This window comes from Scyliorhinus torazame, chromosome 29 (assembly GCF_047496885.1).
Source record: "Scyliorhinus torazame isolate Kashiwa2021f chromosome 29, sScyTor2.1, whole genome shotgun sequence".
Lineage (NCBI taxonomy): Eukaryota > Metazoa > Chordata > Chondrichthyes > Carcharhiniformes > Scyliorhinidae > Scyliorhinus > Scyliorhinus torazame.
This window is the reverse complement of record NC_092735.1, coordinates 29,242,929-29,267,762: the sequence shown is the minus strand read 5'-3', so window position 1 is coordinate 29,267,762 and position 24,834 is coordinate 29,242,929. Positions and strand designations below refer to the sequence as shown.

The following is a 24,834-nucleotide window of genomic DNA, read 5'->3' as shown; positions in this document are numbered from 1 at the left end:
TGAACTGGCAAACTCTGCAGTTCCTCGTGAGTTGAATGCAAATGGAGGCAGTGGACCGTGTGATACCTCGGTTGCCATGGGGATCCAGCCAAACGAGAGCAAGCAAAAAGATAGATTATTTATTTGGAAAAAAATAACTCAAACCCGGCCACGGGACCACAAGACGTAGGAGCAGAAGTCGGCCATTTAATAATAATCTTCATTGTCACAAGGAGGCTTACATTAACACTGCAATGAAGTTACCGCAAAAATCCCCTCGTCGCCACAATCCGGCGCCTGTTCGGGTACACTGAGGGGAAATTGATCACGGCCAATCCATCTAACCTGCGCGTCTTTGGACTTGTGGGAGGAAACCGGAGCACCCGGAGGAAACCTACGTAGACACGGGGAGAACGTGCAGACTCCGCACAGACAGTCACCCAAGCCGGGAATCGAATCCCTGGGGCTGTGAAGCAACAGTGCCATCCTGAGGCTGTGAAAGGGGCTATACAAATGCAAACTGTACTGGCTAAAACTCTGTCATTAGCAGCAAGGTCAGATGCCAAAGGGAATGCTGAATTCAGTTTATATTTTGCCAAAAGTAACCGGTAGTTGAAAAATTAATTAAAAAGAAAGCAATTAATACAATCGAAACTATTCTGTTAAAAATAGGGCAATGTAAAGGATTAATTGTCATAACATGGGGTTAAGCAGGTCATGGGACACTTATGAGACTGAGGGATTGATATTCCCAAGGTTGGCGATGAAAGGCTGTGAAGCAGTTTACAACACTGCCATCCGGTGGTCGCTTGTGTAATTACAGTGTGACACGTTTACATCAATAAAACACATTGGCCAAAATCCTCATTAGCAGCTGGGATTTCCCAGTGCCGCTAAAAGTGAACGAAGATTTAGGGCGGCACGGCAGTGCAGTGGTTAGCACTGCTGCCGCACGGCGCCCAGGACCCGGGTTCGATTTCGGCCCCGGGTCACTGTCCGTGTGGAGTTTGCACATTCTCCCCGGGTCTGCATGGGTCTCACCCCTCACAATCCAAAGAGGTGCAGGGTAGGTGGATTGGGCCATGATAAATTGCCCCATAGTTGGAAAAAAACAATTGGATACTTTAAATTGAAAGAAAAAAAAAGTGAATGGAGGTTTGGCTGAAACGGCAAATTTCCCATTCTCGCAAGCGACGCGCCCCTCCACGGACAAACCCGGAGAATCCGTCCCCTTGGCTGAGATCGTTGCTCCCGAGGCGGGTGCACAGAGACGGGAGAATTGATTGCTGATTGAAGGATAAAGATTGGCCCAGACGTCAGGAGTATCTCGCCTACTCTTCTTCAAAATACTGCCATGGGATCTTTCGCATCCACCTGAGAACACAGACAAGGCCTTAGCTTAGCATATCACGCGAAAGACAGCACCTCTGACAGTGCAGCACACCCTCAGTAATGCACTAGTACATCAACCTGGATTGTTGTTGTTCCTAATATCTGCACAGTAAGAAGTCTTACAACATCAGGTTAAAGTCCAACAGGTTTGTTTCGAATCACTAGCTTTCGGAGCACTGCTCCTTCCTCAGGTGAATGAAGAGGTGGGTTCCAGAAACATATATATAGACAAAGTCAAAGATGCAAGACAATGCTTTGAATGCGAGTCTTTGCAGGTAATTAAGTCTTTACAGGTCCAGACAGAGCGACTGGAGAGAGGGATAATCGCAGGTTAACGAGGTGTGAATTGTCTCAAGCCAGGACAGTTGGTAGGATTTCGCAAGCCCAGGCCAGATGGTGGGGGGTGAAAGCTAGTGATTCGAAAGAAACCTGTCGGACTTTAACCTGGTGTTGTAAGACTTCTTACTGTGCCCACCCCGGTCCAACGCCAGCATCTCCACACCATGGCTAATATCTGCAGTGTGACTTCAACTCAGGAACCTCTGACTCCGGGGCAAGAGTGGACCGACTGAGCTACAGCAGACAGACGTCTGGATTTTCTACCCCCCTCCCCCCCCACCCACATGGCCATTGGGGACGGAGGGAGGGTGGGAGTGGGTGGTCGCCTTAACGTAACTGGAAGATCCCGCCTGAAAGTGCCATGGAATCCAGGCCAAATTGCGGCAAAGGGGCATGACAGCACAAAGGAAGAAGTAACGTGACCACAGGCAGTGGCCCCAGTCGGGAGATTTTCCATATGTTATGGATGAGCAGATCAGCATCCGCAACACACACAGGCATCTCTGTATCTTGGAGCCAATGGCGCCGTTGAGCTGTGACCTGGTCTTAATGTGTAACCACTCGAAGCAGGAGCATGGGTGTAAATAGGCAAATCTGCCTCAGTCACCTTGTCAGGACCGCAAGAAACTTCAGAGAGTCGTGAACACTGCCCAGTCCATCACACAAACCTGCCTCCCATCCATTGACTCCATCTACACCTCCTGCTGCCTGGGGAAAGCGGGCAGCATCATCAAAGACCCCTCCCACCCGGCTTACTCACTCTTCCAACTTCTTCCATCGGGCAGGAGATACAGAAGTCTGAGAACACGCACGAACAGACTCAAAAACAGCTTCTTCCCCACTGTCACCAGACTCCTAAATTACCCTCTTATGGGCTGATTTCATTAACACTACACCCTGTATGCTTCATCCGATGCCAGTGCTTATGTAGTTACATTGTATACTTTGTGTTGCCCTATTATGTATTTTCTTTTATTCCCTTTTCTTCTCATGTACTTAATGATCTGTTGAGCTGCTCGCGGAAAAATGCTTTTCACTGTACCTCGGTTCACGTGACAATAAACAAATCCAATCCAATACAGCTGTTGAGAAATTCCAGAGTTAGTCACGGGCCAGGAGCTCCAGTTTATAAACTTTAGGCGTTGGGTCTTGAAAGATTGTAAGAGTAACTTTTGGAATGCGACCGTTTGCAAAACTTAAATTCACCTACAAGTCTCACCCGGTGTCCAAACTTGTCAAATTCGGGCTGAAAGGTGTTGTTTGTACAAAACAACCTCAACTCGCTTTTAAATTATTGGACAAATGAAGGAAGGTGGAAAGTGCTGGCCCTTCCAGAGGACAAGAAGGGGTTGAGAAAAAGTATGTTTTCTGCAAAAAAACATAAGTTTGTTTTTTACCTTGTACATATCCGCTTGTGCCTCTAATGCAATGGGATGTCTGTCTAATGTGTAATGTCTTTTAGGGAAGGAAATCTGCCATCCTTAACCGGTCTGGCCTGTGCGTGACTCTCAGCCCACAGTAGTGAGGTTGACTCTTCACTGCCTTCTGAAATGGCCGACAAAACAATCAGTTCAAGTGGGGTGGACAACAATTTGTTTTTACTCATTCAAGGGCTGTGGACTTTGCTGGCTAGGCCAGCATTCATTGCCCATCCTGAATTGCCCTTTAGAAGGTGGTGGTGAGCTGCCTTCTTGAACCGCTGCAGTCCATGCGGCTTAGGTACACCCACAGCGCTGTTAGCGAGGGAGTTCCAGGAATTTGACCCAGCGACAAGTCAAAGCGGTGAGTGATGTGGAGGGGAGCCTCCAGGTGGTGGGGTTCCCAGGTATCTGCTGCCTTTGTCCTTCTAGATGATAGCGGTCGTGGGTTTGGAAGGTGCTGTCTGAGGAACCTTGGTGAGTTACAGCAGTGCATCTTGTAGATGGTACACACGGCTGCCACTGTTCATCAGTGGTGAAGGGAGTGTTTTTTGTGGATGGGGTACCAATCAAGCGGGCTGCTTTGTCCTGGATGGTATCGAGCTTCTTGAGTGCTGTTGGAGCTGCGCTCATCCAGGCAAGTGGGGAGTATTCCATTGCACTCCTGACTTGTACCTTGTAGACGTTGGACAGACTTTGGGGAATTAGGAGGTGAGAGGATTCCTAGCCTCTGACCCGCTCTTGTAGCTGTAGTATCTATATGGCTAGTCCATTTCAGTTTCTGCAGTTTCAACGGAAACGCCCAGGATATTGATCGTGGGGAATTCAGCGATGGGAATTCCATGGAATGTCAAAGGCCCATGGTTTTTCTCTTGTTGGAGATGGTCATTGCCTGGCACTTGTGTGGCATGAACGTTATTTGCCACTCATCAGCCCAGGCCTGATATTGTCCAGGTCTTGCTGCATATGGACATGGACTTATTCGGTGTGTGAGGAGTCACAAATGGTGCCGAACATTACGCAGTCATCCGCTAACATCCCCACTTCTGACCTTATGATGGAAGGGAGATCATTGATGAAGCAGCTGAAGATGGTTGGGGCCTAGGACACTACCCTGAGGAACTCCTGCAGCGATGCCCTGGTTGTCCTAAAATAGTCAAGTCCAGCAAGGCAGCCAAGACGTGGAAAAGGATTTCCTGCAGCGGATTGGAGGAGGAGACAGACATGGTGCTGGAGAAGACTGTGTTGATGGAGGTTCAGCTCGGAATGTAATAGCACTCCGAGGTTGTGAGTGGCCTGATCTGGTCACAAAGAAATAAGAGTCTAGTCATTCCTCCAGTTGGCTAACCCAGTTCTGGCAATGAGGCCAATATTGACAGCCAGAGTAAATGCATATGATAAATAATTGGCATGGAGTTGCGCCCAAATTGACCCAGATCAAATAACGGCTTGAAATTGGTCGGAATCGGGTATTCTCTGGCCGATTGCTGAATGCGATTTCGGCGTCGGCGACCAGAAAATCCCCCCATTGTTTTCTACAGCAGAGAAGCATTCAGATCCTCATCTCACTGAACCTACCAATGCCTTAATGCCGCTATTTTATTTAGCGAGTGCAAAGACCCGAAGCCAAGCAGTTTCTTCCGCTTGTGCTGCGTTGAGTGTGGTTAGGCCTCCACTGAGTCTATGGACTGGACATCCTTCTATGATGTGCTGCATGGCTTGCCCTCTCCCCCACAGTCCAAAGACCTGTAGGTTAGTTGGATTGGCCGTGCTAAATTGCCCCTTGGTGTGCAAAGCTGCGCAGGTTAGGTGGGGTTACGGGGATAGGAGTGGGCCTAGGTAGGATGTCCTTTTGGAGGGTTGGTACAAATTCAATGGTCCGAATGGCCTCCTTCTGCTCTGTAGGAATTCAATGTTCTAGGCATATAGGGGGCTGACACTAATGTTCCATCTGTGGAGGTTGACCAAGTAGGGGCCTTGGTCAGTCCGGAACCTGTTACGGTTCGACCACTCTTTTCCTTGGAACGTTGAAACCAGGCACTTGTTTGTCATGCTCAATGAGTCCCATGGGTGGCACGGTAGCACAGTGGTTAGCACAGTTGCTTCGCAGCTCCAGGGTCCCGGGTTCGTTTCCCGGCTTGGGTCACTGTCTGTGTGGAGTCTGCACATCCTCCCCGTGTCTGCGTGGGTTTCCTCCGGGTGCTCCAGATTCCTCCCACAGTCCCAAAGGCGTGCAGGTAGGTGGATTGGCCACGCTAAATTGCCCCTTAGTGTCCAAAAAGGTAAAACGGGGTTACCACGGTTGGGGGGAAAGGGTGGAGGTGAGGGCTTAGGTAGGGTCATCTTTCAGAGGGCAGGTGCAGACTCGATGGGCCAAATGGCCTCTTTCTGCACATATATGTATGTCTATGTCATTCACATGTCCAGGTGGAATTTGCATTGACGTCCTGTGTGGGAGGATTTTCCCAGATCGGCGTTCTTGATGGGAGTCACATATCACTGGTTAACCGTGAAGTGTACCGAACAGGCGCTGGAGTACCTGCATTGCAGTGTTAATGTAAGCCGACTTGTGACAAAGATTATAAAAATAAAAGTTGTCCAGGGAGTAAAACATGTTTAATTCCCCAAAATAAGCATAAATACTGCGGATGGTGGAATCTGATGGAGAGTCAGACGGACTCAAAATGTTAACTCTGTTTTCTCTCCCGCAGATGCTGTCAGACCTGCTGAGTTTTTCTTGCGTTCCACGCTGGAATCCACAGAGGAACACACTGCTAGAGTGTTGGCCGTACCTGTTTAATTGGGTGCAAGTACACTGACTCCCTTTGTTCACCCTTAGCTGAAAATCCTCTTCCCACTGGAGCTGTCCTTCACAGAACCCGAAAGATTCTACAGCTTCAGGATCCTGCACAACACATTGGTTTTCGCGTCGTCATAGAGATTCATCCCGCTGGAGAAGGTGGCGATGTCGTAGCTTCTTAGCCTCAAAAGTCGCAAAGAAAAAGGCTCGACAATGTTCCTGCCGTCAAAGGAAGAGAACATCCTTTACCCGCAATGCCATCGGGAACTCACCTCTTCTTCGTTTCCTGAAAGGCCGACGGGAATTTTGTCATTGTTCTCTCTATCCTTGGGGGAAGGAAATCTGCCACCCTTACCCCTGCCTGGCCCACAAGCGGATCCAGATCCACAGCAATGTGGTTGACTCTGAAATGGCCCAGTTGAATAAATGCTGGCCCAGCCAGCGAAGCCCACATCCCACAAAGGAATCAAGAAAAGTCAAGTATGTTTCTGGTGTCAACCATTGACTCCACTGCACTGTGCCCCTTCGGAACACACTAAGGGCTGGTTTAGCACAGTGGGATAAATAGATGGCTTGTAATGTAGAACAAGGCAGCAGCACGGTTCAATTCCCGTACCGGCCTCCCCGAACAGGCGCCGGAATGTGGCGACTAGGGGCTTTTCACAGTAACTTTGTTGAAGCCTACTTGTGACAATAAGCGATTATTATTATTATATCTTTCCTTGCCTAAAACCGGAGGTAGTTACAGAACAATCAGCCCCTTGTAGCACCAGCTCGAAGAATTATTTCCCGAATGAATATTTCAAAATACGACAGTGAAGGAAAGAGAGAGTTGCATTTATATAGCACCTCTATAGCTAAAGTCAGGACCTCCCAAAATGCCTCGGAGCCAACAAAGTGCTTTTGAATATGTAGCATGTAAATCAATTGGTGCACAGCAGGATCCCACAAGAAGCAATGAGATAAATGAGTAAATAACCTGCTTCAGTGATATCCGTGGGAGGGTATATGAAATGAAAATCGCTTATTGTCACAAGTAGGCTTCAAATGAAGTTACTGTGAAAAGCCCCTAGTTGCCACGTTCCGGCACCTATTCAGGGAGGCTGGTACGGGAATTGAACTGTGCTGCTGGCCTGCCTTGGTCTGCTTTCAAAGCCAGCGATTTAGCCCTGTGCTAAATCAGCCCCATATATTGATTGGTGCTCCATTGTGTACTTCCCTGCACTCGAGTCTTTTATGCTGACCTATAAGGAGAGAAGAGGGGGGGGCAAATATTACTAAAGTGCTCATCGCTGGGTGCCTAAGTCAGGGTTTAATCTACTTGCAGAGCGCTCCGTTACGGAACAATGTACGACACCTCCTGCCCCATTACCGTCTACCCAGGCTCTCTCCTCTCCAGTCGGGTGCTGGTTCTCACTGGGCAACAGGTTGAAGGGTGCCCCATCTGAGTGCTCGTTCTTCACTTGTGAAGCTGGACAATGGGCGACGGGGCCATTGGGTGCACCACAGCCTCGGTCAACCTCACCCACATTCGCCCATCGCGGGAGAGAGGAATATGAGGAAGAGCAGGGTTCCTGGCAACATCTCACGTGGAGACGGCAGGACGGTTTTCCTAACCTAACCCCGATTCAACAAAACTTAGCAAAGCAGAGGGAATTGGAAGTGGGTGAATTCCACAATTTCTCTCAACTTTTGCTCTCGAAGATAACCGTGAATAAACATAAACTTGTTGTGAACTAAACTGAAGATTCCAATCTGTTCTGGAAAGGATAGCTGGAACATGTTGTGGTATTTTTAAAAATAAATTTAGAGTACCCAATTCATTTTTTCCAATTAAGGGGCAATTTAGCGTGGCCAATCCACCTAACCTGCACATCTTTGGGTTGTGGGGACGAAACCCGCACTCACACGGGGAGAATGTGCAAACTCCACACAGACAGTGACCCAGGGCCGGAATCGAACCTGAGACCTCAGTGCCGTGAGGCAGCAGGGCTAACCCACTGCGCCACCTTGTTGCCCCTCATGTTATGGTATTTCAAGCCGTTATTTGATCTGGGTCAATTTGGGCGCAACTCCATGCAAATTGTTTATCATATGCATTTACTCTGGCTGTCAATATTGGCCTCATTGTCAGAACTGAGTTAGCCAGCTGGAGGAATGACTAAACTCTTATTTTTTTGTGACTAGATCAGGCCACTCACAACTTTGGAGTACTATTAAATTCCGAGCTCCATCAACACAGTCTTCTCCAGCACCATGATTGTCCCCTCCTCCAATCCGCAGCAGGAAATCCTTCTTCACGTCTTGGCTGCCTTGCTGGACTTGACTATATTAGGACAACCAGGGCATCGCTGCAGGAGTTCCTCAGGGTAGTGTCCTAGGCCCCAACCATCTTCAGCTGCTTCATCAATGATCTCCCTTCCATCATAAGGTCAGAAGTGGGGATGTTTGCGGATGACTGCACAATGTTCAGCACCATTCGCGACTCCTCACATGCTGAAGCAGTCCATATCCAAATGCAGCAAGACCCGGACAATATCCAGGCTTGTGGCAAGTTATATTTGCGCCACACAAGTGCCAGGCAATGACCATCTCCGACAAGAGAGAATCTACCCATTGCCCCTTGGCATTCAATGGCATTACCTTCACTGAATCCCCCACTATCAACATCCTGGGGGTTACCATTGATCAGAAACTGAACTGGGCTAGCCACATTAGTACTGTGGCAGGAAAGAGGCTAGGAATCCTACAGTGAGTAACTCGCCTCCTGACCCCCCCCCCCCCACCCCCAAAGCCTGTCCACCATCTACAAGACACAAGTCAGGAGTGTGATGGAATAGTCTCCACTTGCCTGGATGAGTGCAGCTCCAACAACACTCGAGAAACTCGACACCATCCAGGACAAAGCAGCTTGATTGATTGCTCCCCTTTCTACAAACATTCAAAGCCTCTTCTACCGACGCAAAACGGCAGCCGTGTGTACCATCTATAAGATGCACTGCAGTAACTCACCAAGGTTCCTTAGGCAGCACCTTCCAAACCCACGGCCGCTACCATCTAGAAGGAAAGAGCAGCAGATACCTGGGAACCCCACCACCTGGAGGTTCCCCTGCAAGTCACTCGCCATCCTGACTTGGAAATATATTGTCCGTTCCTTCACTGTCGCAGGGGCAAAATCTTGGAATGTCCTCCCTAACAGCACGGTGGGTGTACCTACACCTCAGGGACTGCAGCAGTTCAAGAAGGCAGCTCACCACCACCTTCTGAAGGGCAACTAGGGATGGGCAATAAATGCTGGGCCCGACCAGCGACGCCCACATCCCGTAAATTAATTTAAAAAAAACCAATAATGTCCTGGCCACGTGCACCCCCCCCCCCCCCCCCGCCCCACCCCCGCACGCCTCCAACACATCTTACATTCTCCACAGGGTGACATGCTGGCACAGCGGTTAGCACTGTTGCCTCACAGCGCCAGGGTTCCAGGTTCAATTCTGGCCTTGGGTGACTGTGTGGAGTTTGCACTTTCTCCACGTGTCTGCGTGGGTTTCCTCCGGTTGCTCCGGTTTCCACAAGTCCAAACATGTGCAGGTTAGGTGGATTGACCATGATATTGCCCCTTAGTATCCAGGGATGTGCAGGTTAGGTGGATTGGCCATGATATTGCCCCTTAGTATCCAGGGATGTGCAGGTTAGGTGGGGTTACAGGAATAGGGCAGGGGAGCGGGCCTAGGTAGGGATGCTCCTTCAGAGGGTCGGTGCAGGCTCGATGGGCCGAATGGCCTCCCTCTACACTGAAGCGGCTCTGTGGTTCTATAAATTCGAGTTCATCTAAAACTCTGGTGCCCGAATCCTAACTTGCACCAAAACCCATTCACCCATCGTCACTCCGCTTGTTGGCTCCCAGTCCATCAACTCCTCGATTGTAAAGCCTTTATCCCTGTTTTCAATTCTCTCTGTGACCTTGTCCTTCCTCCCACAGCCCTGTATCTGCATTGACATTCTTCAGCCCTGCAATCCTCCGAGATACCTATGCTGTTCCAATTCTGGCCTCTTTCTTGCATATCCCAGATATTGATGGTTTCACCCTTGGGGGCTGTGCCCTCAGCTTCGTGAGATCTTAGTTCTTGAATTCTCTGTCTGAATCTCACCGCCTCGCTCTTGTCCTTTCAAAAACTCCTTAAATACTTACTCTTTGACCTTATGTTGCCTTGCATTACATTTTGTACGGTTACACTCCTGTGAAGTACCTAGTATCTTCAAGGCACTGGATAAATGGATGGCTCTGTTCTCACCATCAATTAATAAAGGCCCGTAAGGTGGGGGTGGGGGGGGGGGGGGGGGGGGGGGGGGTGGGGGGGGGGGGGGGGGGGGGTGGGTTGCACTGTACATTCTTTAACAGTGTACGTTCTGTAATACTGTACCAGTTTTTGGGATACCCATACATTAATGCCCTGCCACTTATACAGTAGACTGGGATGGGAGGGTTGAATGGGCAGCCTATGGCGCACTCTGCCCATTTCTCTCTTTCACTACCTCCAATGCTATTAATAATCTATGATGTGGAGATGCCGGCGTTGGACTGGGGTGGGCACAGTAAGAAGTTTTACAACACCAGGTTAAAGTCCAACAGGTTTGTTTCAAATCACTAGCCTTCGGAGCGCTGCTCCTTCCTCAGGTGAATTAATAATCTATTAATAATCATTATTATTGTTACAAGTAGGCTTACATTAACACCGCAATGAAGTTACTGTGAAAAGTCCCTAGTCGCCACATTCCAGCGCCTGTTCGGGTACACAGAGGAAGAATTCAGAATGTCCAATTCACCTAACAAGCACGTTTTTCTTGCCTTGTGGGAGGAAACCGGAGCACCCGGAGGAAACCCACGCAGACACGGGGAGAACGTGGAGACCCCGCACAGACAGTGACCCAAGTCAGGAATCGAACCCGGGTCCCTGGTGCTGTGAAGCAACAGTGCTAACCACTGTGCTACCGCGCCGCCCATGAACCTGCATGTTTCAGTCAATTGGCAACCTCCAGTTATGTCTTCACTTAAGACACTTTCAACAGTTAGACTGCAGGAAAGTGACTTCCATCTAACTGTGGTCAGGTGCTCACCCACATTGTCCATTACATGGATAGTAGGGAGGCCACAGTGAAGGAATCAATAATAAAGGAAGAGGTCCATTGGTCACACAAACACCTTGCCAAACCCACCATACCGTTTGTACATGACAATGTACTTGCAGGACAGAACAAGCTCATTTAGCCCAACTGCAATCCCTGCCGGTCATCTTCGCAACCCCTTCTCACCCCATCAACACATACATTTCTTTCGTCGCTCAACTTCCTCCTCCACCTGAAACCCCTTTTTAAAAATATCCCATACGTGTATTGCCTCCAGGCAAACACCCCCCCCCCCCCCCGGCCATCTTTATTATGTTCTCAAAGTTGTGACTTTTTGTTGCAATCGCTCACATCTGCAACACATTCCCTCTCCCATCAGTTCTGACGAAGATCCAAAGGAACATAGAACATACAGTGCAGAAGGAGGCCATTCGGCCCATCAAGTCTGCACCGACCCACTTAAGCCCTCACTTCCATCTTATCCCCGTAACCCAATAACCCCTCCTAACCTTTTTGGTCACTAAGGGCAATTTATCACGGCCAATCCGCCTAACCTGCACGTCTTTGGACTGTGGGAGGAAACCGGGGCACCCGGAGGAAACCCACGCAGACACGGGGAGAACGTGCAGACTCCTCGCAGACAGTGACCCAAGCCGGAATCGAACCTGGGCCCCTGGCGCTGTGAAGCCACAGTGCTAATCACTTGTGCTACCGTGCTGCCCAGGACTCAAAAGGTTTTCTCTCCTCACAGATGCTGCCAGACCTGCTAACCTTCTCTGGCGCCCTCTGACCCTGTTCCCTCTTAAGTATTTTCTTTATGGTTTTAATGACTAATTTGTGGCAGCATGATATATGTTCCAACGTTCTTCGGAAAAGAATTCCTCGAACCTTTCGCTTTGTCATTTCAATCCTTATCTTATTCATCCGCTAACCAGTGGAAAGAGCTGCTAACTATATTTAGCTTCTCAAACTGTGTCACCGTTGTGATTAACTCGATTAAGTGGTGCATAATGATGCAGCTTTCTCCATTTCCTATTGTTGGCACAAGCATCCAGCAATGTGAATGAAGCTGAAAGACCAGTTGCAATAGAGGAAAATATATTAAGCATGCATCACACTTCCAGTGGAGGTCATGTTGCATTTGCAAGTCGCAACATATCAAGAGATTGAGACGATGGGATAAGTTATGTAACCCAAACCTGATTAGCATCACTGCAGCGCCCCATACGTTACTGCATACAGCATACTCAAGAGTTCATTGTTCTGGATACCTTAAGGTGCAGTAACATTACCGGTCATATCTCATCATTCTGTTATGACACAATAACGAACAGTCATTTCTCACACTGAAAGCACACAGTGATATCTGTTTTTTTCTTCCCTGCCTTATTCAGCCCTGCAAACAGAGTAGGCCCTAAGGCCGAATGGCCTACCCCCTAAGTCCTGTGCTCCTCTCCTCTCATTAACCACATCAGCTTGGCTCAGTGGCCAGCACCGCTGCCTCACAGTGCCGGGGCCCAGTTAAATTCCGGCCTTGGGTCACTGTCTGTGTGTGGAGTTTGCACGTACTGGAGTTTGCGTGGGTTTCCTCCGGGTGCACCGGTTTCCTCCCACAGTCCAAAGATGCACCTGGGCAGGACTGGAACCGATGTCCTAGGGGGGGTGTTTGCTAGAGCTGTTGGGAGGGTTGAAACCAATGTGGCAGGGGGATGGGAACCGATGCAGGAAGTCGGAAGGCAGTAAAACAGGGACAGAAACAAAAGGCAGTAAGGGGGAAAGTGTAAGGCAGAGAAGCCATAGTCTAAAATCAAAAAGGGCGACAGTACAAAGTACAGTGACTGAGGGGAGCTCAGTCAATAGGACCAGGAATACTGAAAGGAATAAAACGGGAAGTAAAAACATTAATGGTAAGCGACGCGGCAGGTTGTTACATGAAGATATGGATTCAACGACAAGGAAAATTAGGAGAAAAGTTAAGAGGAAATATAACTTAGGAGAGGTTACTGATCGAGGTGTTAAGATTCAGAACAGAGGTAAAAAAAGCCAACATAAGTGTACTTTACCTGAATGCTCGTAGCATTCGGAATAAGGTAAATGAGTTGATGGCGCAAATCATCGTGAATGACTATGATTTAGTGGCCATTACTGAAACATAGTTAAAGGATGGTCACGACTGGGAGTTAAATACCCAAGGGTATCAAACTATTCGGAAGGACAGAGTGGATGGTAGAGGAGGTGGTGCAGCTCTGTTATTTAAGGATGACATCCAGGCAATAGTAAGGGATGACATCGGTGCTATGGAGGATAAGGTTGAATCCATTTGGGTGGAAATCAGGAATAGTAAGACAAAAAAGTCACTGATAGGAGTAGTCTATAGGCCACCAAATAGTAACATTATGGTGGAGTAGGCAATAAACAAAGAAATAACGGATGCATGTAGAAATGGTACAGCAGTTATTATGGGGGATTTTAATCTACATGTCGATTGGTTTAACCAGGTTGGTCAAGGCAGCCTTGAGGAGGAGTTTATAGAATGTATCCGCGATAGTTTCCTAGAACAGTATGTAATGGAACCTACGAGGGAACAAGCGGTCCTAGATCTGGTCCTGTGTAATGAGACAGGATTGATTCAGGATCTCATAGTTAGGGATCCTATCGGAAGGAGGGATCACAATATGGTGGAATTTAAAATACAGATGGAGGGTGAGAAGGTAAAATCAAACACTAGTGTTTTGTGCTTAAACAAAGGAGATTACAATGGGATGAGAGAAGAACTAGCTAAGGTAGACTGGGAGCAAAGACTTTATGGTGAAACAGTTGAGGAACAGTGGAGAACCTTCCAAGCGATTTTTCACAGTGCTCAGCAAAGGTTTATACCAACAAAAATAAAGGACGGTAGAAAGAGGGAAAATCGACCGTGGATATCGAAGGAAATAAGGAAGAGTATCAAATTGAACAAAAAAGCATACAAAGTAGCAAAGATTAGTGGGAGACTAGAGGACTGGGAAATCTTTAGGGGGCAACAGAAAGGTACTAAAAAAGCGATAAAGAAGAGTAAAGATAGATTATGAGAGTAAACTTGCTCAGAATATAAAAACAGATAGTAAAAGTTTCTACAAATATATAAAACAAAAAAGAGTGGCTAAGGTAAATATTGGTCCTTTGGAGGACGAGAAGGGAGATTTAATAATGGGAGATGAGGAAATGGCTGAGGAACTGAACAGGTTTTTTGGGTCGGTCTTCACAGTGGAAGACACAAATAACATGCCAGTGACTGATGGAAATGAGGCTATGACAGGTGAGGACCTTGAGAGGATTGTTATCACTAAGGAGGTAGTGATGGGCAAGCTAATGGGGTTAAAGGTAGACAAGTCTCCTAGCCCTGATGGAATGCATCCCAGAGTGCTAAAAGAGATGGCTAGGGAAATTGCAAATGCACTAGTGATAATTTCCCAAAATTCACTAGACTCTGGGGTGGTCCCGGCAGATTGGAAATTAGCAAACGTGACACCACTGTTTAAAAAAGGAGGTAGGCAGAAAGCGGGTAATTATAGGCCAGTGAGCTTAACTTTGGTAGTAGGGAAGATGCTGGAATCTATCATCAAGGAAGAAATAGCGAGGCATCTGGATGGAAATTGTCCCATTGGGCAGACGCAGCATGGGTTCATAAAGGGCAGGTCGTGCCTAACTAATTTCGTGGAATTTTTTGAGGACATTACCAATGCGGTAGATAATGGGGAGCCAATGGATGTGGTATATCTGGATTTCCAAAAAGCCTTTGACAAGGTGCCACACAAAAGGTTGTTAGTGGGGGAGCATTTTGGAGATAGTGACCACAATTCTGTGACTTTCACTTTAGTAATGGAGAGGGATAGGTGCGTGCAACAGGGCAAGGTTTACAATTGGGGGAAGGGTAAATACGATGTTGTCAGACAAGAATTGAAGTGCATAAGTTGGGAACATAGGCTGTCAAGGAAGGACACAAGTGAAATGTGGAACTTGTTCAAGGAACAGGTACTACGTGTCCTTGATATGTATGTCCCTGTCAGGCAGGGAGAGATGGTCGAGTGAGGGAACCATGGTTGACAAGAGAGGTTGAATGTCTTGTTAAGAGGAAAAAGGAGACTTAGGTAAGGCTAAGGAACCAAGGTTCAGACAGGGCGTTGGAGGGATACAAGATAGCCAGGAGGGAACTGAAGAAAGGGATTAGGAGAGCTAAGAGAGGGCATGAACAATCTTTGGCTGGTAGGATCAAGGAAAACCCCAAGGCCTTTTACACATATGTGAGAAATATGAGAATGACTAGAGCGAGGGTAGGTCCGATCAAGGACAGTAGCGGGAGATTGTGTATTGAGTCTGAAGAGATAGGAGAGGTCTTGAACGAGTACTTTTCTTCTGTATTTACAAATGAGAGGGGCCATATTGTTGGAGAGGACAGTGTGAAACAGACTGGTAAGCTCGAGGAAATACTTGTCAGGAAGGAAGATGTGTTGGGCATTTTGAAAAACTTGAGGATAGACAAGTCCCCCGGGCCTGATGAGATATATGCAAGGATTCTATGGGAAGCAAGAGATGAAATGGCAGAGCCATTGGCAATGATCTTTTTGTCCTCACTGTCAACAGGGGTGGTACCAGGGGATTGGAGAGTGGCGAATGTCGTGCCCCTGTTCAAAAAAGGGACTAGGGATAACCCTGGGAATTACAGGCCAGTTAGTCTTACTTCGGTGGTAGGCAAAGTCATGGAAAGGGTACTGAAGGATAGGATTTCTGAGCATCTGGAAAGGCATTGCTTGATTCGGGATAGTCAGCACGGATTTGTGAGGGGTAGGTCTTGCCTTACAAGTCTTATTGAATTCTTTGAGGAGGTGACCAAGCATGTAGATGAAGGTAAAGCAGTGGATGTAGTGTACATGGATTTTAGTAAGGCATTTGATAAGGTTCCCCATGGTAGGCTTCTGCAGAAAGTAAGGAGGCATGGGATAGTGGGAAATTTGGCCAGTTGGATAACGAATTGGCTAACCGATAGAAGTCAGAGAGTGGTGGTGGATGGCAAATATTCAGCCTGGATCCCAGTTACCAGTGGCGTTCCGCAGGGATCAATTCTGAGTCCTCTGCTGTTTGTGATTTTCATGAATGACTTGGATGAGGGAGTTGAAGGGTGGGTCAGTAAATTTGCAGACGATACGAAGATTGGTGGAGTTGTGGATCGTGAGGAGGGCTGTTGTCGGCTGCAAAGAGACATAGATAGGATGCAGAGCTGGGCTGAGAAGTGGCAGATGGAGTTTAACCCTGAAAAGTGTGAGGTTGTCCATTTTGGAAGGACAAATATGAATGCGGAATACAGGGTTAACGGTAGAGTTCTTGGCAATGTGGAGGAGCAGAGAAATCTTGGGGTCTATGTTCATACATCTTTGAAAGTTGCCACTCAAGTGGATAGAGCTGTGAAGAAGGCCTATGGTGTGCTAGCTTTCATTAACAGAGGGATTGAATTTAAGAGCCGTGAGGTGATGATGCAGCTGTACAAAACTTTGGTAAGGCCACATTTGGAGTACTGTGTACAGTTCTGGACACCTCATTTTAGGAAGGATGTGGAAGCTTTGGAAAAGGTGCAAAGGAGATTTACCAGGATGTTGCCTGGAATGGAGAGTAGGTCTTACGAGGAAAGGTTGAGGGTGCTAGGCCTTTTCTCATTAGAACGGAGAAGGATGAGGGGCAAATTGATAGAGGTTTATAAGATGATCAGGGGAATAGATAGAGTAGACAGTCAGAGACTTTTTCCCCGGGTGGAACAAACCATTACAAGGGGACATAAATTTAAGGTGAATGGTGGAAGATATAGGGGGGATGTCAGAGGTAGGTTCTTTACCCAGAGAGTAGTGGGAGCATGGAATGCACTGCCTGTGGAAGTAGTTGAGTCGGAAACATTAGGGACCTTCAAGCAGCTATTGGATAGTTACATGGATTACAGTAAAATGATATAGTCTGGATTTATTTGTTCTTAAGGGCAGCACGGTAGCATTGAGGATAGCACAAAATTGCTTCACAGCTCCAGGGTCCCAGGTTCGATTCCGGCTTGGGTCACTGTCTGTGCGGAGTCTGGACAACCTCCCCGTGTCTGCGTGGGTTTCCTCCGGGTGCTCCGGTTTCCTCCCACAGTCCAAAGCTGTGCAGGTTAGGTGGATTGGCCATGATAAATTGCCCTTAGTGTCCAAAATTGCCCTTAGTGTTGGGTGGAGGTGTTGACTTTGGGTACGGCGCTCTTTCCAAGAGCTGGTGCAGACTCAATGGGCCAAATGGCCTCCTTCTGCACTGTAAATTCAATGATAGTCTATGATTAATCTAGGACAAAGGTTCGGCACAACACCGTGGGCCGAAGGGCCTGTTCTGTGCTGTATTTTTCTATGTTCTATGTTTTCTATAAGATAAAGATGCACGGCATTAAGGGGAAAGTAGTAGCATGGATAGAGGATTGGTTAATTAATAGAAAGCAAAGAGTGGGGATTAATGGGTGTTTCTCTGGTTGGCAATCAGTAGCTAGTGGTGTCCCTCAGGGATCAGTGTTGGGCCCACAATTGTTCACAATTTACAGAGATGATTTGGAGTTGGGGACCAAGGGCAATGTGTCCAAGTTTGCAGACGACACTAAGATGAGTGGTAAAGCAAAAAGTGCAGAGGATACTGGAAGTCTGCAGAGGGATTTGGATAGGCTAAGTGAATGGGCTAGGGTCTGGCAGATGGAATACAATGTTGACAAATGTGAGGTGATCCATTTTGGTAGGAATAACAGCAAAAGGGATTATTATTTAAATGATAAAATATTAAAGTATGCTGCTGTGCAGAGAGACCTGGGTGTGCTAGTGCATGAGTCGCAAAAACTTGGTTTACAGGTGCAACAGCTGATTAACAAGGCAAATGGAATTTTGTCCTGCATTGCGAGAGGTTTGGAGTTTAAGACTAGGCAGTTTATGCTGCAATTGTAGAAGGTGTTAGTGAGGCCACACCTGGAGTATTGTGTTCAGTTTTGGTCTCCTTACTTGAGAAAGGAGGTACTGGCACTGGGGGGTGTGCAGTGGAGATTCACTAGGTTAATCCCAGAGCTGAAGGGGTTGGATTATGAGGAGAGGTTGAGTAGACTGGGACTGTACTCGTTGGAATTTAGAAGGATGAGGGGGGGATCTTATAGAAACATATAAAATTATGAAGGGAATAGATAGGATAGATGCGGGCAGGTTGTTTCCACTGGCGGGTGAAAGCAGAACTAGGGGGCATAGCCTCAAAATAAGGGGAAGTAGATTTAGGACTGAGTTTAGGAGGAACTTCTTCACCCAAAGGGTTGTGAATCTATGGAATTCCTTGCCCAGTGAAGCAGTAGAGGCTCCTTCATTAAATGTTTTTAAGATAAAGATAGATAGTTTTTTGAAGATTAAAGGGATTAAGGGTTGTGGTGTTCCGGCCGGAAAGTGGAGCTGAGTCCACAAAAGATCAGCCATGATCTCATTGAATGGCGGAGCAGGCTCGAGGGGCCAGATGGCCTACTCCTGCTCCGAGTTCTTATGTTCTTATGTGCAGGTTAGGTGGATTGGTCATGCTAAATTGCCTCTTAGTGTCCAAAGATGTGCATATTAGGTCAGGTTGTAGGGATAGGGCAGTGTGGTGAATGTATTACTGTGACCATTCACCATACCTGGGGACACCACCACCTGCAAATTTCCCTCTAAGCCATCTTGAATTGGAAATATATCGGCTGTTCCTTCACTATCGCTGGGTCAAAATCCCGGAATTCTCTCCCTAACAGCACTGTGGATTGACCTACACCTCAGGGACTACCGCGGCTCACCACCACCTTCTCAAGGGCAATTAAGGATGGGTAATAAATGCTGGCCCAGCCGGCGACTCCCACATCCCATGAATGAATAATGAAAAACCGAAGCTACTGGTCATTGTCTCCCCAAATGTCTCAACCGACATCATAAAAAAAGGATGATCTGGTTACTACTATTGCGTTGGTGTCTGTGGGAGCTTACCATGCGTGAATTGGCCAAAGTGCTTCCCTGCATGACAAGAGCTGTGACATTTTAAAGGTGGGTGCGAAAAGCCTTCTCCTGCCCCCACATTTCCAAAGCACTTTGGAATAGCTCGCTGGCCTCGAAAGGCACCATATAAATCTTTCTGAGGGATTTTCCATTAAGATTTTCCCAAACTCGGAGCATTAAGCTTTGCAATTGTGTGTCCCCGACCTTGTCCCATCTGTAATCAGGTCAGTACCCGAAAGGAGCAAACCTGGGATTAACGATAAAAGCGAAATGCTGGAAAAGGCACGGTAGCAGAGTGGTTAGCACTGTCGCTTGATTCCCGGCTTGGGTCACTGCCTGTGCGGAGTCAGCACGCCCTCCCCGTGTCTGCGTGGGTTTCCTCCGGGCGCTCCGGTTTCCTCCTGCTCATCCCGAAAGACGTGCTTGTTAAGTGAATTGGACATTCTGAGTTCTCCCTCCGTGTACCTGAACAGGCGCCGGAGTGTGGCGACTAGGGGCTTTTCGCAGTAACTTCATTGCAGTGTCAACGTAAGTCTACTTGCGACAACAATAAAAATTCTTATTTTGTAGCAGTAAAATGCTGGATAAACTCAGCAAGTCTGTCAGCATCTGTGGAGAGAGAAACAGGGCAGTGGTAAAGCAACGTCCCAGAGCATTGAGTTTAACCCTGGGTTCTATGAACGTTGGGGAAGCGTCTCCCATTCGCCCAGTGCCTCTTCCAAGTTCCATTACTCCCTCTCCTCTTACCCCATCTCTGGATCTGTAAAGATTTAATCACCTGCTAATCTCCTATTCCAAGCATTGTCTGGCATCTTTGAATCTGTTTATATATATGTTTCTGGAACATACCTCTTCATTCACCTGAGGAAGGCGCAGCGCTCCGAAAGCTAGTGACATCGAAACAAACCTGTGTTTAACCTGGTGTTGTAGGACTTCTTACTGTGCTCCCTCTCCTCTGTTACAAGTCCATGATTGCTACACACTCAGTTTTTCCCTAACTGTTCCTCTCTTTCTCTCTCCGACCTCCTTCCTTCCACTCAATTCTGCACAGAATTGGTACCACCTCCCCCTCCACGTTCCCCTGGGTAGGGGAAACACACGAATTTTTTTTTTCCAACCCCCGCCCACCCTCTCGCCTGAGTGGATGTATGTACACCTTCTAAGAATCAGCTGGGTTTCACCGCACTTTTGACACCAAAAAAACACGCCCATAAAAGCGGATAAAAAGCGAAGATGCTGCTTTTGTTTGGGGTTTCGAGCGGTGAAAGGAGCCACTGGTGATACAGCTGAGAGAGAGAGAGAGGCGAGGAGATAGTGTGGATTTAGCGCACACAAACTGGGGGAACCTTCTCAACTCTGCTACAGGTAAAGGACAACTTTGCTGGAACTTTTTTCTTCTTCTATCCACCGCCCCCTTTCTCCCGGCAAAAACCAAAAGTTTATTTCCTCTCTCTTTTTTTGTTGTTGTTTTGGGTTTTATTTGACACTTTCATCTCAAAAGCGCCCGTGATCAGTTTCAGTATCCGAAATTGTCTCTTGATCAGTTTCTGGGGGCGGGGGGGGGGGGGGGGGGGAAGGAAGGGCAATCCACGCGGGGTGAAAATGTAACAACTTTCCCTGAGAGGCAGCAGTCGCCACACTGTCAGCCCCCATTGCTGACACAGATTTCTTCCCTGAATGGGAAGAATCCTGCTTGTGGGTGCCCCGGGTTTATTTTTTTCTTTGAACTCACTCCTTTGGGTTTCTTTTGAAACTACCTTCCACCAAAGATCGCCCCGGAGTTCTGAATAAGTTTTCCGTCTTGTTTAGTCCCTCACCTGTACAAACTTTGCCACTATATGCCTCCATATTCCTGCCCCAGCGCGTGTGCGCGCGCCTGCTCACACAAGTGGTTCCAAAATGTGTCGATTTATGCATGACCTTTTTGGGACATCAAAAATTCCCAATGAAATAAGTTTTTTTTGGGGGGTGGAGTGGAAGCAGGGAGGGCAAATTAGGACAGGCTTTGCACCCCCCCCCCCCCCAGTCTCTTGGAATTCATTCCCTGCGCGTCACACACAAAAAAACACTTGGATCTTTGACCTGCCCTTCCCTAATGTTTCAAAATGAGGCCTTGTGTCAGACTTCTGTGGCGTTAGCAATCCTGTGAAGCATCTTCCAATGTGCGACTAAAAGACAGGGTGTCCCTGTCTCCCCCTACAACCCCCCACCGCCCCCCACACCCACACCCACACACATCTACCAGTAACCTTTACAAAACTGGCAGGAAAAATGCTGGATAAACTCAGCAGGTCTGGCAGCATCTGTGGAGAGAAATTAAGGAGTGGGCAAGGGGGGGGGGGGGAGATTTTCAATAGGTTCCCCCGGCGGCTGATGATGGGCTACCTCGTGAAAGGGTACCTCGGGGGGGGGGGGGGTGGAAAATCCTGCCCAGAGTTAACATTTCAGACCTAAATGTTAGCTCCGCGGCGTTAACTCTTGTCCTGTCTCCGCAGATGCTGCCCGACCTGCTGAGCCTTTCCAGCGTTTTCGAGGTTTTTCTTTCATATTTCCGGCATCTGCGGTATTTTGCTTTTTCACACATCACCGTTTGGCGCCCGTAGGTCCAATGGTGACCGGCTAATCACCAAAACACTGCTGTGTCTTTCCTCAAACAGGAGGTTTGGCAGAAGGGATTTGGGGTTTTCTTCTGCCCCGTTGATGTCTGCTCCACCATCCCACTCGCTTTCCTCTGGTGCGGGGGGGGGGAGGTTAGCTCACTTGGCTAGAGTGTGGTGTAGGACGACGCGGATGGCGTGGGTTCAATCCCTGTACCGGCTGTGGCAGTTCGTGGAGACCCTGACTCTCCTCACCTTGCCGCCTTGTGGAATGGTCCCCTTCAAGCTCAATAATTTAATTTCTCTCTCTAACGGAGAGAGATGCCTATGGTCCTCTGTGGACTGATTACCGCACCCGGCGTATGATTGTTCTCCGATTTAAGTAAGAGTGCCCTCCTGGTGTGCGGTGACTTGTGTTCCAGGCTCTGACAGGTTCAGCTCCGAGGCGACGCTTAAATGCTGAATCAACCACCTAAGTATTCACACCCTTCACCGTAAGTGAGCTGTTGGTTTTGTGTTCAATACTTGTGGCTGAGTCTGGGCTGCTAACCCGTACAAGGGTTAGGATAGCGCAGCGAGAGCAGTTACATTGCTTTTCACTTCCCGAAGTTATGGAGGTCGGGGGGGGGGGGGGGGGGGAGCTGACTCAGCTGGGATTTCTGTTCCTGGTCCCACTATTCACCCTGTTGGGGGTTACCTCTGTACAGACCTTCTGTGAGGACAAGATTGCCCTCTGATGATCTCCTCGCTTGTAGCCCACTGTCAAGTGGCACCTTTTAGTATCGAGATTCTGTCAATTGGCTGAGTAATCCAGAGGTCGGAACCAATGATTTAAAGACATGAAAGTCAGACCCCATCGGTAGCAGGAGAATTTAAATTCAATTCATCGAATAAATCAGGAATTAAAAGCTGCTTTCGGGAATCGTGATCAGGAAACTAACATACCTCAAGGAAAGATATCTGCAGACCTTACCCGGTCTGGCCGACAAGTGACCCCAGACCCACAGCGATGCAGTTGACTCTCAACTGCCCCTCTGAAATGGGCAGCACGGTAGCACAGTGGTTAGCACTGTTGCTTCACAGCGCCAGGGTCCCGGGTTCGATTCCTGGCTTGGGTCACTGTCTGTGCGGAGTCTGCACGTTCTCCCCGTATCTGCGTGGGTTTCCTCCGGGTGCTCCGATTTACTCCCACAAGTCCCGAAAGACGTGCTGTTAGGTAATTTGGACATTCTGAATTCTCCCTCTGTGTACCCGAACAGGCGCCGGAGTGTGGCGACTAGGGGCTTTTCACAGTAACTTCATTGCAGTGTTAATGTAAGCCTACTTGTGACAATTAAGATTGTTATTATTAAATAGCCTATTCCATTGTATTCAATAAGTTGGCTCACCACCACGTTCCTGGGGACAGTTATGGTGGGCAATTAGTGCTGACCTTGCCCATGACGTACCACAGACCATAAATTAATTTTAAAGGTTCGACGTTGGCCAGTAGTGCGAGGCTTTGGGGATTTTGCTTCCTGTGCTCATAGCGCTGAATCACAGCAAGAACTGGCAAGAAATCTGAAGCAGGCAAAACAAAACCGCACATGTACATCTATTAGGAGTATAGCATCGGAACAAGTACAGACGGGTGTGGCGGTGATTGACTTATTTCTAAAACACCGGCTGGTTTGACACTGCCAACTTTCCTCTCGTTAAAACAGAAGGTATCAAGTGTCCTGAACAACTGACTCACTGGGTAGCACTGCTATCTCTAGAATCAGAAAGTTGCAGGTGCCAGTCTCGCTCCCCCGAGATTTGAACAGAGAAACTAGGCTGGCGTTTCTGGTCGAGCTGTCGTCTATTTTCAGGTGAAACCATAAACCCAGGACCCTACTGGTGACTTGAGTGAATATAAATATAATCCCATGAAACTATTTTGGGGGGTAGGGTGGGGGTGTGGGGGGGGGGGGGGGGGCAGGAATTGGTTTTGTGTTCACCCAGGTGTCTATCCATCCACCTGCCATCCGCCAATGGCAGAATGGTCAGCGCCACTGCCTCACAGCGCCAGGGACCCGGGTTCGATTCTGGCCTCGGGTGACTGTGTGGAGCTTGCACATTCTCCCCGTGTCTGCGTGGATTTCCTCCAGGTGCTCCGGTTTCCTCCCACAGTCCAAAGACCTGCAGGTTCATAGAATCATCAAATTTACATAGGTTAGGTGGATTGTCCGTGCTAAATTGTTCCTTGGTGTCTAAAGATGTGCAGATCAGGTGGAGTTATGGGGACAGGGCGGGAGAGTGGGCTGAGGAAGGGTGCACTTTCAGAGGGCCGGTGCAGACCTAGCAGTTAGGGATTCTACGAAACATTATAGTTGATGTGTGCAAATTGTCTGCAGTCTTTGGATAGGTTAAGAATGTAATCGATAGAGGGGGGGGGGGGGGGGGGGCATGGTGGCACAGTGATTAGCACTGCTGCCTCACGGCGCCAAGGACCCGGCCCCGGGTCACCGTCCGTGTGGAATTTTCACATTCTCCCTGTGTCTGCGTGGGTCTCACCCCTACAACCCAAGAGATGTGCGGGGTAGGTGGGTTGGCGACGCTAAAATTGCCCCTTAATTGGAAAAATTAAAAAAAATAATTCATTCATTTAAAAAAAAGAATGTGATCGCTGGGAGCTGGTGAATTTCAAATAGTGGAGCTTCTCATCAAGAGGTGAGCTCTAATCATGGTGTTTGCCGAGATTCCCCTTTGCGGTCAGTGACACAGAAACTGTGCGGATGTAAAGATTTGAAATACGCAGCAGTGTGCACATGTCATTTGGTGCCAAATGTGTGAGATTGTTGGGAAGGAGTGTGAAAAGTCTATTTATATTTTGTACGGTGACAGCCCAATGACGGTGAGTAACACTCTTGAGTCAGTAAGTTCAGAGACTTGAGGACACAGTCGAGGCGGAATAAGAGGGGCTGCACTGTCAGAGGCGCAGACTTTTCGGAGAGCCTCCAAATTGAGGCCTCATTTTCCTCTAGGGTAAATGCCAGAAAAAAAACATTCTGAAGATTTCTCCCCGCTGTCAAGGCCAATATTTCCCCTCGACCGACATCATGGAAACAGGTGAACTGACCATTGAATTTAGCAGTATCTGATTTACCTATCTGTTTCTTCAGCCAGTGGAG

At 48.1% G+C, this 24,834-nt stretch overlaps 1 protein-coding gene and 1 long non-coding RNA gene across 3 annotated transcripts in view; one reads left to right on the top strand and one right to left on the bottom strand.

The window, feature by feature from the left end:
- Nucleotides 1-166: 166 nt before the first annotated feature.
- On the bottom strand, nt 167-21,073 carry LOC140403980 (uncharacterized). The gene is made up of 3 exons (XR_011938445.1): nt 20,903-21,073; nt 19,077-19,694; nt 167-1,353 (listed from the first exon to the last, which is right to left on the bottom strand). It is a non-coding gene; the product is annotated as an uncharacterized lncRNA (long non-coding RNA).
- LOC140403979 (uncharacterized) overlaps nt 20,185-24,834 on the top strand; it is a 31,878-nt gene continuing 27,228 nt past the window's right edge. The window contains exon 1 of one of the 2 annotated variants that reach the window (XM_072492289.1): nt 20,185-20,450. The gene's annotated coding sequence lies outside the window, so the exon portion shown is untranslated. The remainder of the gene's footprint in view (nt 20,451-24,834) is intronic. The other variant, XM_072492290.1, reaches the window with a different exon arrangement.